This window comes from Dermacentor albipictus, chromosome 2 (assembly GCF_038994185.2).
Source record: "Dermacentor albipictus isolate Rhodes 1998 colony chromosome 2, USDA_Dalb.pri_finalv2, whole genome shotgun sequence".
Lineage (NCBI taxonomy): Eukaryota > Metazoa > Arthropoda > Arachnida > Ixodida > Ixodidae > Dermacentor > Dermacentor albipictus.
In genome coordinates, this window is record NC_091822.1 from 109,115,069 (window position 1) to 109,128,933 (window position 13,865).

The 13,865-nt window shown below is 40.8% G+C and overlaps 1 long non-coding RNA gene across 1 annotated transcript; it reads right to left on the reverse strand.

The window, feature by feature from the left end:
* Positions 1–391: 391 nt before the first annotated feature.
* LOC139056034 (uncharacterized) lies at positions 392–13,443 on the reverse strand. Its single transcript, XR_011512110.1, has 4 exons — positions 13,275–13,443; positions 11,718–11,759; positions 8,383–8,587; positions 392–5,717 (listed from the first exon to the last, which is right to left on the reverse strand). It is a non-coding gene; the product is annotated as an uncharacterized lncRNA (long non-coding RNA).
* Between the last annotated feature and the right edge of the window lie 422 nt (positions 13,444–13,865).

Genomic DNA, 13,865 nt, shown 5'->3' on the forward strand with positions numbered 1-13,865 from the left:
TCGTCAATATTGAAAGCCCATGGAAGCATTGTTGCAGATCTGTTGAACATTAACACAAATTACGTTGAAAGCCCTTTATGCCCCACTGGGTATTTAGCAGTTTAAACCTGCACTTACCTTAAAATACTGCTGAGCTATGTTGCATATAATTACCTTTGATGTCACGGTGGTATGTCTGCTGTGAGAGGATAAGGATAAAATTTAAATACAGGCATTTTGTACTGCAGACCTCTGTCACCCTGGGCTCAAAAGCATGCTCCTAGATTGCCTGTAATAAACCATATTGTAAAACTGCTAGCAGTACTGTTATGCCACTTTTTTCAATTGTCAGAGTGCATGGTCCTCCGAAAAATCAAGAGTGCTGAACTGATGCAGACAAAAACCATTTTTCTAGGTGAACTGTTTATTTGTAAACATCTGTGTAAATGTACAACCATTTGTAGTTTGAGATCAGAAACTTCTTAAAAACTATCGCACAGTACAAACTTCCTGCAGCTTGACACCATAACAAAATTGAATACTGAAGATGTAGTCAGTGTGGCTCTCAAGTAAAACACATTTCCCAAAAGAAATAAATTTTCAAAAATAAATGCCTAAATAAATAAATGTACAAGCAGACTGACATGACTGTAAATAAGAACACTCAAAAAAGGTACTTGCTTTCTCTATTAGGTAGCCAGTGGTACTATAACCATGGCACAATTTGCTTGTGCCCACAGCACTCAACTGAGACCTGATATGCAGGGTGGTTATCTTTAAGTTTCATGGAACTTATTGAAGACTGACTGTTGCAGCTAACATAATTCTAGATACAGAGGGCCAAACATTACTTGCACGAGAAACAAGACACCATAATCAGCTGATTAACAAAAACTCAGTTCCTAATAAAGTTTTTACAAATTGTAGCCGGTAATTTTACAAGGTGTATGCACTAAGAATGAATTTCCAGAATGACACTAGTAACGAGACACATGCCATCAAACTGGCTGTAGAAATGCACTGCTATGCATCGAAGCACAAAAGTAACCGCAATGCCCATGTATTTCTCTCACATTTATGGAAAAATATCGAAACTGCTGTCATCCTGGAAATTAATTTCAAGTGAATGTCTTGCAAACTCACTGGTTACAATTTGCAAACTGAAATATGTGCTGTGATGCTATAAGTGAATTAATAAATTTATGACAATCAGTTTAATGTTTCCATTTCTTGTGCTAGTAATGTCCACCTCTGAATAATCCAGCTCAAGAACAAGAATTATGCTACCTGGCAGACAACTTAAATATCTGTAAAACTGAAAAAGGATCACTGTACAATCCCCATTTGTTGGTTGAATGGTGTGTGCCAATTTCAGTAAACCTTACATACTTTTGAAACATGGCAATCACAATAAGTGATGCCTATGGGAGCAGTTTATTATGCCGCATTGCTGTTGCATGATCCAGTTGTGTTTTCTGCCATGATAACGTTCCTGCGCAGGTAATTCCATATCAAGCGACTTATTCATATTAACTGCTTCAGATTTTCATATGAAACAAAGACAGCTATTAGTGATGTGCTGGAATGCAGCAAAGTTACTCCTTGTGCGAGTTCCATTTCAATTTTATTCGCTGCCACAAAAAATAACGAAAGAATTCAGAAGATATGGTTTTATGCAAACATGAAAGGCACATCATTGCCATTACTGGAGATGTTTCGTTGCATATTAAATTTAAGCTGACTTATACCTATTAATTTTACTCATGTATTTTAGATAGCAATAAACCATTTTTACAAAGTTATGTAAAATGCCGTTCTTACTGAACTCTGGAAATGGCACAGATGCACTTGCAAGTATGCAATTCCATGCCGAATCGACAAGCATTTTTTTGACACCGCACATATATCTGAAACATTGCCATATGTTTACTAGAGTTCAAAGCTCGTTACCCACTTTTATTTATTTTTGCCAGATATTTTGTAGCATTTTAGGTGACAGTTTAGTTTTCCTGTTCAGCTGAGCTAGAGGCATCAAATGTCCTCTAGCTTTTCATTTTTTTTTTCAAATGCTTCAAATACTTTTTTTTCAAATGCACATTGTATTGATCGAGGCCTTCAAATGGTGTGCGTGGAAATACAGTGAAGTGATGCAACTGCCAAAATAGCCAATTTTTCAAATATTTGAATACTTCAATTGCTTTTGGCACCGGCAAAAATGAGTCAAATTGCAATCCGTTAGTTTTTTTTTTTCGTAAGAAAAAATTCACAGGACAGAACTTAAATACAGAATGGTAGCCCAGGTGACATAGTATAGCAGAAAAATATATGAAGCTCTAAAGGTTCAGCTGATCGCCTGTAAAAAAAAAATTCTAATCTTTTGCAAGAAGCTTCATGTTCAAGGAAAAAACAGCCTTCGTAGTTGGCGAAAAAATGTGATACATTATTGGATGGCTCTACATGTCTGCTATGCATGTGTGAAGTTAAAAAAGGCATTTTTAAATGCGAGAAATTCTTTTTTGAAATTTTGTCAGCACCGACTTTTCTCTGATGTGCGCACAGCTTGCTGGCCGGGAATGCAGACGACAAAGCTGGCTTCGTATGCACAGATGACAGAGAAGCGGTGTTAGGGTCGGCATTTTATTGCTAAGGGACACATGCTCTAACGCAACGAGGCTTGTGTTTGGTGTGGGCCAGGTAAACCTTACAGCCATTGCACATAAAATATCAATACGAGGTCTGTTAGAAGAGTATCCGACCTTTGGCTGAAGAAAAAAAAACTGGCATAACTGAAGTGTTGGAAACCTAATCACCCTCAAAGTAGCCTCCTTGGGAATCCAGCCACTTCTCCCAGCGGTGCTGCCATTGTTAGAAGCATTCCGAGAAGGCCTCTTTCCGAATGGACTTTAGCTCACCTGTCGTTGCAGCCATAATGTCTTCTCTTGTCTGAAATCACGCTTGTTTCAATGGCCCCTTGATTTTGGGAAACAGCCAGAAGTTGCAGGCCGCCATATCAGGGGAGCAAGGAGCCTGTCGAACTACAGGAGTCTGGTTTTTCGCCAAAAAAGTCTGAATCAAGTGCGAGAAAAGCATTGTCGTGATGGATGTGCCAATTTCCTGTTGACAACTTCGGTATCTTGCTCCATACAGCATCACATAGGCCATGGAGGACATCCCTGTAGTAGTCTTTAGTGATTGTTTGACCCTGTGGTGTGTATCCGTGGTGTACCACACTGCGGAAGTCAAAGAAAGCAGTCAGCAACACTTTGACGTTGCTGCACACTTAGCGGTCTTTGGTTGGCGACGTGGAATGCTTCCACTGTAACGACTGGGATTTGGTTTCCAGGTCGTAAACATACACCCAAGACTTGTCACAAATGATTATGGTGTTCATGAAGTTGGGGTCACTGTTTGTGGAATCCAGCATGCCTGTGAGACTTCAACATGAAGTTGCTTTTGCTCCACCATGAGCAGCTTGTGAACGAATTTCGGCGCAACTCTCTTCATGGCCAAATCTTCGGTGATAATGGAATATGGATAAAATGTGCTGATGCCCACCTCTTCCGCAATTTCTTGGATAGTTACACGACGGTCCCGCATCACCACGGGGTTCACTTCGGCAATGACCTGGTCATTTCGGCATGTTGATGGCCGACTGGAGCGTGGCTCGCTCTCCACCGATGTGTGGCCGTCTTTAAACTGGTTGTACCACTCCTTAATCTGTGTGCTGCTCATAGCACAGTCACCAAAAGCACTCTGAATCTTCCAGATGGTTTCCACTTGGCTGTCGCCCAGTTTCTGTCAAAATTTGATGCAGTAGCACTGCTCCAGTCGCTCGGCCATTTTCCTTGCAATAAAAAACCGACGAGAGCACTGTACTACCTCATTCAAACGCTGCGTCCCAGCAATTCACGCTATTGGCGGGTGGGAAAAAATTCATGCATGCGCACAAAGGTTCAAGGGCAGCTGATGAAAACGTGCTTGTTTCATATTCATCAGGTGTTCGCAAAAAAAGGTCGAATACTTTTCTAACAGACCTCGTACGTAATAAATATGTGAGGGAATCCTGCAGTGCTAAAAGATATGTTTCATGCAGTTTAGAAAAAGAAATATCAGCTATTATGTAGACAGTAAATCTATAAAGAGCACTGATATTGTTCATACAAAGCATCCTAAAGGGCATGTCGCATTGCAATGCAACATAGAGGGAGCAGGACACTTTGTGCCCTGCTCCCTGAAGCCCAATGATGATGCAAGTAGAAAACACCTTCATAATTAAGACTGAAAACCTACATGAGTATGAACAAATTCTTGTGGTGTTGTTTGCTACCACTGTTTCAGAGCTGGAACATGCTCATCTATAAAAGTCATATGTGCCATGTTCAGTCTGATGTGGTCAGACACCATTGGCAACCACTTTTTCATTCATGTTAAAAAAATACGAGCTGAGACTGCAGCAGCAGCACTTGACGTCACCTGCCTTCGTAATGATAAAAAAGGCAAGTCAGTTTATTGAGTAGTTCTTGTGGCTACTATATTAACAACCTTTCCTTGCTAGATGACATGGCTTCATATATTTATGCTATATTTATGCTGTATGTGTGATCCACAAAGGAACATTATAAAAAATACCTTATCGCACTTAAAGAATAATCACTTTTTGTTACTTGTCACATGCATAGCAGACATGTACGGCTGTGTAATGATGGGTGACATACTTTTGTGCCAACCACCAAAGCTAATTTTTTACCTTCAACACGAAGCTTGCAAAAAAATTTCAACGTTAGTTTTTTTAGCTGATCAACTGAACCTCCAAGGCTTGAAATATTTTGCTGGTATCCCAAGTCAACCAGTCTGATTTTATATTCATTTTGTGCCTTCTGTATTTCCCTACGTTAGAAGAAAATTCAAACTTTGCAAATTTTGGCAGTCACACCACTTCAGTCTCTTGACATGAACACCACCTGAATATCTGGATCATACAATTTCCCTTTCAGAAGAAACGTGTATCTGGCTTCTAGCTTAGCTGGGCAAGAACAATAAATTTTTGCCAAAATTCAAAAAAATTTTTGTGAAGGAAAATAAATGGGGAGCAAGAGTTCGGAGCTTTAACTATATCTGTGATGGCCAAAAAAACGCTGGTTGGTTGCCCTGGAATTACTTAAGAGTATGTATGAAAGCAAATTTTCTCAAAAATTTTCTCATTGTACCTACTCAAAATCAAGCAAACTTGAAATGGTTTGCCATAATGGAACAGTTCTTGAGAAAATTGTTGGGTGGTTTGGCATGAAATGACTTAAGCTACTTCAAAAATATATTAATAAGGAAACACTATCCTTACTGGAACCATATCAAAAACTAACATAAAAATGTAATGAACTTTAACAAAGCACAGCACTTGTCTTCTGGATTGAGCAATCCAATGTGGGCTTCTCAGGAGACTAGCATAATTAACATAAATAAAATTAACATAAAAATGTCAAGGCATAGGAAGGCACAACATTTGTATGCTCATTTGAGAAATCCAAATTGGGCCCTTCAGGAGACTAACATAAAACATAAAAATGTCGAGAGTTACAAAAGTACAACACTTGTGTTTTGGTTTGAGCTGTCCAACTTGGGCCCTTCAGAGGTGAAGGGGCAGGGGCAGTTGCTTCAGGGGCAGGGTCCCATGCGAGAAGCGAGGCCAGAGTTCTTTACATAGGGCATGTTGGTACCAGGAAATTTGCGACACGTGAAACCTGCAAAAACAAGCCAGAACAAGTTTTAAAAAGCAACTTCCACATGCAAAAGAATGGCATGCAATATGCCCTTGTTACAATGAAATTGATTTATGTATTTGTGTTGCTTTATTCCAATTTTCCATGGGTACAGCTTTACAGCATGACCATTTAAATTTATTTAGTGTGGCACAGGACTCCACTAAGTGTCAAATGCAGGAAAGCGCAAAGAGGAACAAAACACTGTAGCAATATAACTTTATGAATATCTTCAATCTCAAAGATGTGAACTTTGCTTGCTGAGAAACAAAATGGTGAAAAAAATTCATGTCGTTCATAAATAAACCTGAACTGACAACTAAAATTATTTCTTGTAAGTTTCATAATAAAAATGTGCAGCACTTCACTGTGCTTTTCCATGCTCCAAATACAATAGTGTCATGTCACTAGAATTGAGTGTAGCTTCATTTGATGTTAGGTTTCCTGAGTTCACATGCAATCGGAACGTACTTCTCGCCTTACAATGACTTAGGACTTTCTACATTAAAGAAGACACTGCTTACAGCGAAGTATGTTTTCTGCCACAACGACTGAATTACTGTTAATGAGGATTCCGTGTAGTTGTGCGCCAAACTGCTTAGCATGACACATGCAGAATGTGACAGATACGAAGAAATGCTGTCTTTTAAGAGCCATATGCCATAGGACTGACTTCTTTAACCCTTTTAGGGTTCACTGCCATACATCTGTCGCTGTGATGGAACGTTCTGAAAAAATTTGCCTTTTCAGAACAAAGTGTTGCCTAGCCTCCCACTGGAGGTGCTGCAACCTTCTGAGACTTCTAGAAAATATTCTTATAGTGCTGTCACTCCTTGGGTTTCTCCCAAACTGATTTTCCACTTAGCTCCTTGGTGTCTGTCATTGCACTAATTTGGGAGTGCTGCCACAAGTTTTCGTAAGTTTCATTACAGAAAAAATTATGCTGCTTTATCCTGCATAAAAAAATAAAACATGTAAAACTGCAAATACTGAAATGGTATTGCCACTTTATTGTTATTTTAAAAAATTATTTACCACTTTATTTTCTCGGAAAGTCGCCCTGAAGAACTTAAATCTGCAATAAAAATATTAAGGATGCACGAAAAGTGATTTTTGAGACTGAACCGAATAATGCCAGAAGCAAATAAAATATTGGATAGCTTCTGAATAATGAACAGCTGATATCACAATTAATGTAAGATGAGGTTCACATACTAGTATTCTTAAAGTTAGCAAGTTTCTGTCATTGTTATGTTATGAAGAGCTGTTTATTAAAAGAACAAATGGAGCAGCAAAAAGTTTCTTCACATGCACAGGACTTTTCAGTAAGCATGAATGATTGCTGTACAGCCTCTAAAGTACAGCTACTTTAGTAATGTAGCCTGGTCTGCTATTCTTACAAGTTCTTACGTTTTACGTCTATACTATGTTATTGGAGGTGAAAATTTACCGTACTTTGGCTCAAATCTCATGTTTTATTGGTGTTTCGAAATATTAGAACAATACTCACATTTACAAATAGTGACCATTCAAAGACTAAATTGAATAGGACACTATTCAAGTCGAAAGTTTTGAGTATGTGCACACCACAAAAGATATATAACTCCTAAATTAGAGGCATATTTCTCCCCAAAATGTGATCCTCAACGGGCTAAACAAGAGCGACAGAAAAGCCCATTCATCTTTTTGATAAATTTAAGCCCATAATCTACTTGGCAATGGTTCATAACCATTAAGGAAGCAGGAAACAATTCTAACAATTTCAGAATGGGAGTAGTGGACATGTCCGATGGTCTGTAAGAAGCTTTATACATTAGGCCCCAAGAGCCTATTCTCCATTTATTGAAGTATATGGGGAAAAGCCACAAATATTTTTTTCATATCTTAGAATACAAAGTGATAAAGTTCATGTTAATAAATATGAGTCATAGGTTAGGTGCTTAGAATAAGTAAGCATCCACTAAACATAGTACTGTTGACTGTGAAGCTGGCAACTCTGTCCCTGTTGTTTCTTTGATTGAAACTACCAAAAGAAAATTGCCACAACACTCAGGTTCCCTCCGCTGAAAGGTTGCTGTCTCGGATCACATGGACCTGCTTCAAGATAGGAGCAACTTTGATTTGATGTGGTCTGTTAAAATTGGTGAAACTACTGTTTCACATCTCAGAACATGGAGAGCTGTTTTGTTTTGATTTCTGCAATTTGGTGAACGTGCTCCTGCTCGAGCTGAGCAGTAACCACACTTGAGCATAGCTTCTTGTGTATTTCAATTCGTGTATTAACACTTTCAGGCTACTTAACCATGTCCTCCATGCCAACAGATTTGGAGCGTGCTTCACAGACAACTATTCCTTGCAATGACAGCCAAGTAGCACTGCTAATGCACAAATGCAGCTCATTTTATTTGGTGGAGATGCTAAAAACTTTCGGCAGTGAAGGCAGCTTTTAAATTTGGAAGCATTTGAGTATGGCGACATTAGGCACTTAAGATCATATGAACAGTCATTCCAAATGGTAGGCTATTGTATCACACAACTGCACACACAGGCTACATGAAAGTTGTTTGTTATGCCAATGGCAAGTTCATAAATTTAGAAAAGAAATGTGAATGTAAAAATGCAACCAGAAAGGATATATGGTACTTGCCTATAACAGCACTGACCCTGATGGGGTCAAGAGCCTCTGTTGCCCCTTGGTGTTATTTCCAAAGCCCAAATGGCCCATGAGCTCCTCCTCTGTGAACACATGGTGAAGCAAGGCCCTTGCAAACTTTCCTGGTTCACCATGGCAGGCCATGGTAAGCTGGGCCAGGATAACCTTCTCAATGTGTACTCTTACAGCGTATGTGAACCTGCATGTTTAAGTAAATGTTAGCAAAACAGTTTTAAGCCTTTCAAGTACATTCACACAACAGCCCTACTGCAAATAAATTACAAAAGTACCTGTTGCAAATCTAGAATGCTAAACTTGACTTCTTACAAGCTTCTGATGCTGTCTGGATGCCCCATGTTTCAGAAAAACAATCCAGCACAAACAAGAAAAATAAAACCAAAGTATCCAAACATCTAGTACTTAAAAAAGGGGAGCACCAGCGAAACACAAATGACACGCACACAAGGAAACGGCATTAGACATGGACGGACATTGGGACGGACCAGCGTTCGTCCCTGTCTAACGCCTTTTCCATGTGTGCGCGTCCTTTGTTTTGCTGGTACCCCCCCTTTTCAAGTTCATCAAGCACCCACTGGCCCAAGAGCTTGCGCTAATGCACATCTAGTACTATTTATTGTGATTACCATTCTTGGGGTACTTCATATTTTCAGGTGTTTGTCTCGATTGTCCCATCCATTTGTGTGAATATGTAGCCATGGTCTAATGGAGAGATTGGGCTGCTATGTTGAGGGAAGAGTTCAATACCAACCGTTGGAACAGCTTGGGTGACTGGGTATGCGACCCCAGGCATATGCCACTTTTCAATGAATCTCTTTCACGCTATCTTGAGCAGATGCTGCTGCTTGTGTTGGCAAGCAGCATTAGGAGCTCGAAGTGGGACATGATTGTCGATCATTACTAAGATTACCACTACACATCACGTTCGCTTGCTGTGCTCCAGAAGTAATGCGAGATTCCACTCCACTGTATGAAATGTACATAAGCCGCAAGGACAGTAAATTAAATTAATTAAATTAAACCTCAATTAAATTAATCTACTCGCAAAGCACAGGCTGCACAAGATCACGGAGTGAACTCAGAAGCATGTGGACAGTCAGTTGATGTCCTTGTCAGGGACCTCTAGGGAGACTCGGTCATTTCCTCGATGTGCATCATCGTGCCGTCACACATTGTATTACAATTCTGTCTCGTTGTACCACTAATAGTCATCACGTATCACAGAATTCAAAACATAAATAGACACTTATATCTAGTTTATTTAATCTTTACAGGAAATACTTTGAGCATGAGTTTTTGCAGAGATCATGAATTCTACCGCTTAAAGGAGCACTAAAGTAAAATTAAATTAATTAAATTTTGGCGTTTTAAGTGCCAGAACGACAATCTGATGTTTAAGCTTGTTTCACATGCAAGCGATTCAGCGAATGGAGCAAACAGCGACGCGGCGCTGCAAAGCTTATCGCAAAGTTTCGTTTCATATGCATTGCCGCCGCGCATTTTCCGCTGCTGCGAATAGCAATGTTGCTGGCATAAAACACAGGACTTTCAGCCAGTTTCGGTAGTTTGCGACTACCAAGATAAACATTGCTTTGTCCCTGCCTCTCAAATATTTATTTTATAAATACATATCCTGCGCTTAGCAATTTAACAATTCGTTGAAAAGCTCTCTTGGCATGTTGCCTGTACCACGCGTACCAAGTAAATAAACATCGTCCTATGCACAGGCTTTCCAGCACTAATCCTCCGCTGGTCACGTGTCGAGGTGGGCCGTTCGGAAGCAGTGCTGCCGCTCTGCCGCTGCGATGAAATTCCAACTTGCCCGAACCTTGCCGCTCCCACCGCCGCTTGAAACTGATTTCTGCGGCGCGGCGGCAGGATTTGCAAGCATTTTGGCTTGCATGTGAAACAGGCTTTAGGGCACGCCATAGTGGGGAACTCTGGATTAATTTTTACCAAATCAGGCTGCAAGGTACATGGGCAGTTTTGTATTTCACCTCCATCAAAATGCGGTTGTTTGATCATGTGACCTCGTGCTTAGCGGCGCTGTGCCAACACCCCTAAGCAACTATGGCAAGAAAGCACTAAAGAGAAAAATTATTTTAGATGTATCTGTAAATGACCTTCCTACAATTCAAGAGATTCACTCGTACCATGACAAGAGGCTGAGTAAATTGTAAAAGCAGCAAGAGGAAAGATTGGTGGCAGTGCTGCCTTGAAGTTACCACACCCGCTTGCTGTGACGTCATGGATTTTGATGATGTCTGTTCAGGTGCAGCAATTTTTTTTTACAAATAAAGATGTTCTTCACTGTATTCCAAAAACTTAAAATAAGAACCGTCAGGAACTTTTACTGAAACAATACAACCCAAGTTTGTAAAAATGCTTGAAATCTACGATGTGACAATGAGATGTCAGCACGAAGATTTTGGGCCGATACTCAGAAAATTGAATGTTGAGCTTTATTTTCTCTAATAATCAAGCAATTACCAAGAAATTTACAGAAGTAGATATTTAAAACGATGCTTCATTTTAAATTCATTTAAGGTGTAATTAGTGTCCCCTTAATACAAAACAAGGAATGCACTTAGCTGCGTAATAGGTTAACTTGCATCACTGGTTCTCATTAAGGTAGGATTATCAGTATAGCAATGGACATGCACTGGCTGCTCCAGAGGGAAGCCCTGCCACTTCCCCTCAACCTCCCAATTTCCAATTTTTTTTATGAGCAGTGATGCAATTTCTGCATCCTAACGAGGCATAATGCCAAGGAGATTCATGCCATGCTGGCTACAGTATGTGGTGACCGGCACTTCACACCATCCAGCTCGGCATCAATCTTTTTGGAATTTGGCCCTTGAAATGCAGAAAGCTTTGATCACTGCTCGTTCTTCAGCCAACTTTCTCAAAGGGTGCTGCTACTCTGGTTTGATACCTCTAGCAGTGCACTGCTGCATGACATATGTAAAACTAGGAAGATGTGCACTCACGTAGACCACTAATGTCCACACTGTTTCTGAACACCCCTCTCATATCGGGCATATACCCTGAAGAAGGCACATTCTATCTTTAATATGTTCACAAGTGACACTGAAATTCACTCCCAGTCCCGGTGCAGTTGCAGTCTTTCAGCTGAGTGCTTAAAGGCACCATGTCTCCTAATGAAGGCACTCTGCACCAATTGATCACTGGAGCAAATGCCTTGCAGTTGCATCAGCAATGTTGTTTTTTCTGCTTCCTGCAATACATTTTCACGGCATCACTGTATTTGATCATGGTGACGTTACAGAATGGATGGCCAAAGAATTCACCTTTAGCATTCCAGCTTGGGTGTCTCTCGGCTCATTTTGAATCTGAAAAAAGATGTCAGTATTAAAATGTGAAGCCACAATGCAGCATAATCAACAATCAAAAGAGCTACATGGACCATTAGGCTGACATAAATAGACGGATACAAATGACTAGTCATTGAATACACTAAAGTGTGGCCGCTCTTGCCAATGGCAGTGTGAGCTTGTCAAATAATTTATTTCACATTCCTCTATTGTTTTAAAAATTATTTCCATGCATCTACTGAACTGTTATGGCCACATATTAAAGGATGCTCCTTCGTATAAAACCAGTGTTGCATTCTTTTACTCCCCGTCTACCTGATGCTACTGAAGTTTTGCTTACTCTCAAAGAAAGAATTTCACAGAACTGCTCTTTCGACAATGCATTATTCCAAGCTTGTGGCAAAGCGTTGTCATTTAGTTCACAACTATGCGCTCCCCTTTCAATCTGTTCACTATTTAGTGCTCGGATTCAAAGCAAAAATAGCTTTTCGACATAACTAGCTACTTCTATGGTCACAAGAAACAATGCTGATTATTGATGTTTATGTTGCCGATAACGTATACATGCCGCCTCGAAACCCAGTGGGACGACAAGGCAGATATGCCAGGCATCTCGTTCCTCTACTGATTTTAAAATTTTGTTAAATCAATCACTTACTGAAGTGCGAAAAGCTGCAATTTCACGAAATTACATTATTTTGAATGTTGTAGGACCTGGAGTGCCATGAAATCTGCCTTCCCGTGAATGCTAAGAGCGCCTACGCGAAGCCGTTTGGGGCGAAGCACTCGATGGCGTCGAACGAAGATGAAAAAAGAAAGCTGGATGCGCGCGAACTGGTGGAAAACAAAACACACGCGGTTGGCAAGGCGTATAACTCGATGATTTCGCAGCACTCTGTGGCATCCCCCTCTATTGTATCTCACGTATCGCATAGAATCACATGTACACCCTTCAAATTCTTTATTATTATTGCGCGACAGCCTCCTCTGTGTTTTCCGATCGCGCGAACATCGGCAGCACGGCGTGTCAGATAGCAGCCTAGTCACTCGTTCCTGAAGGGAATTCAGCGCAACAGAATACACTTTCGCCGATCCCACCGCCCCACGCCGCTACAAGCTCGCTCCCACGTCTTGTACTAGCGTGGCGCGAACGAAATATCTTCCGATTACAGTACAGATCGGATGGTTTCACGTCGCATTGTTTTGCGCTCATTAATAAGGCTAACTCAATCGGTGCTCGAATACCGTATCAGAAATCATGGCGTACAACATGCCCTGTTTTAGCTGGCACCACATAGCTGCCTTACGTCACCACAAGCGGAGTGTAAAGTTAAACCAGGACAAAGCTCCATGTTATATACCACGAATCTAGTGCTGTACAACCAATTCTGGCAACGGAAGGATAGTACTAGGAATGAAAACTAGAAAAGAGGCGCGCGGAAGACACGCACAAGCGCTGAAATAATTCCCGCGCTTCCGTTCACCGCGTACGTCGCAATGGACGAACAAGGGAAATTCGAAACACTCACTTACCCTTGATGCGGCCGAGTCGGAGGCGATCATGGCGATCTTCGAGGCAACAAGCCCATAAAAAGCGAGCAACACGCAGGAATACTCCAAAGATGTCACAGCGAAGCACACAAAGAACGCAGAAAACTCGGGAAGCTCACAAGCAAAAGACGTGCACGACCTCGCCGGAATGCGCCAAGCATGAACAGCACATACGCGCAATCATACATGTATACTTATACAAATACACGCTTACATTATCATAAATTTCATCATTTCATAACAAATTTGGTAATGTCATGTTATTACTGGACAATTGTTGCGATTTGCAAGTGTATGAAAGTTTTTGCTTCGCTTCTTTGATGAACTACTTTCTTTAGCGCAGTAACTCAGTGCACCGGCCGGAGCTAATGGGATGCGCTGGAAAAGGCGCCAAATTCAAACGTCGCAAACGCCGTGCTAATTTGTGCGCTCCGTTTTCGTCGTTTGGATTAAAAAAAAAGGTAATGCATGCCGCAACCATGCGAACTCAACTATTGACCAGAAAAGTACAGAAACGTCGCTGTTTGTGCTTCTTATTTCGACGTCATGGCGAACTGTAGGCAGTCTGTCGTC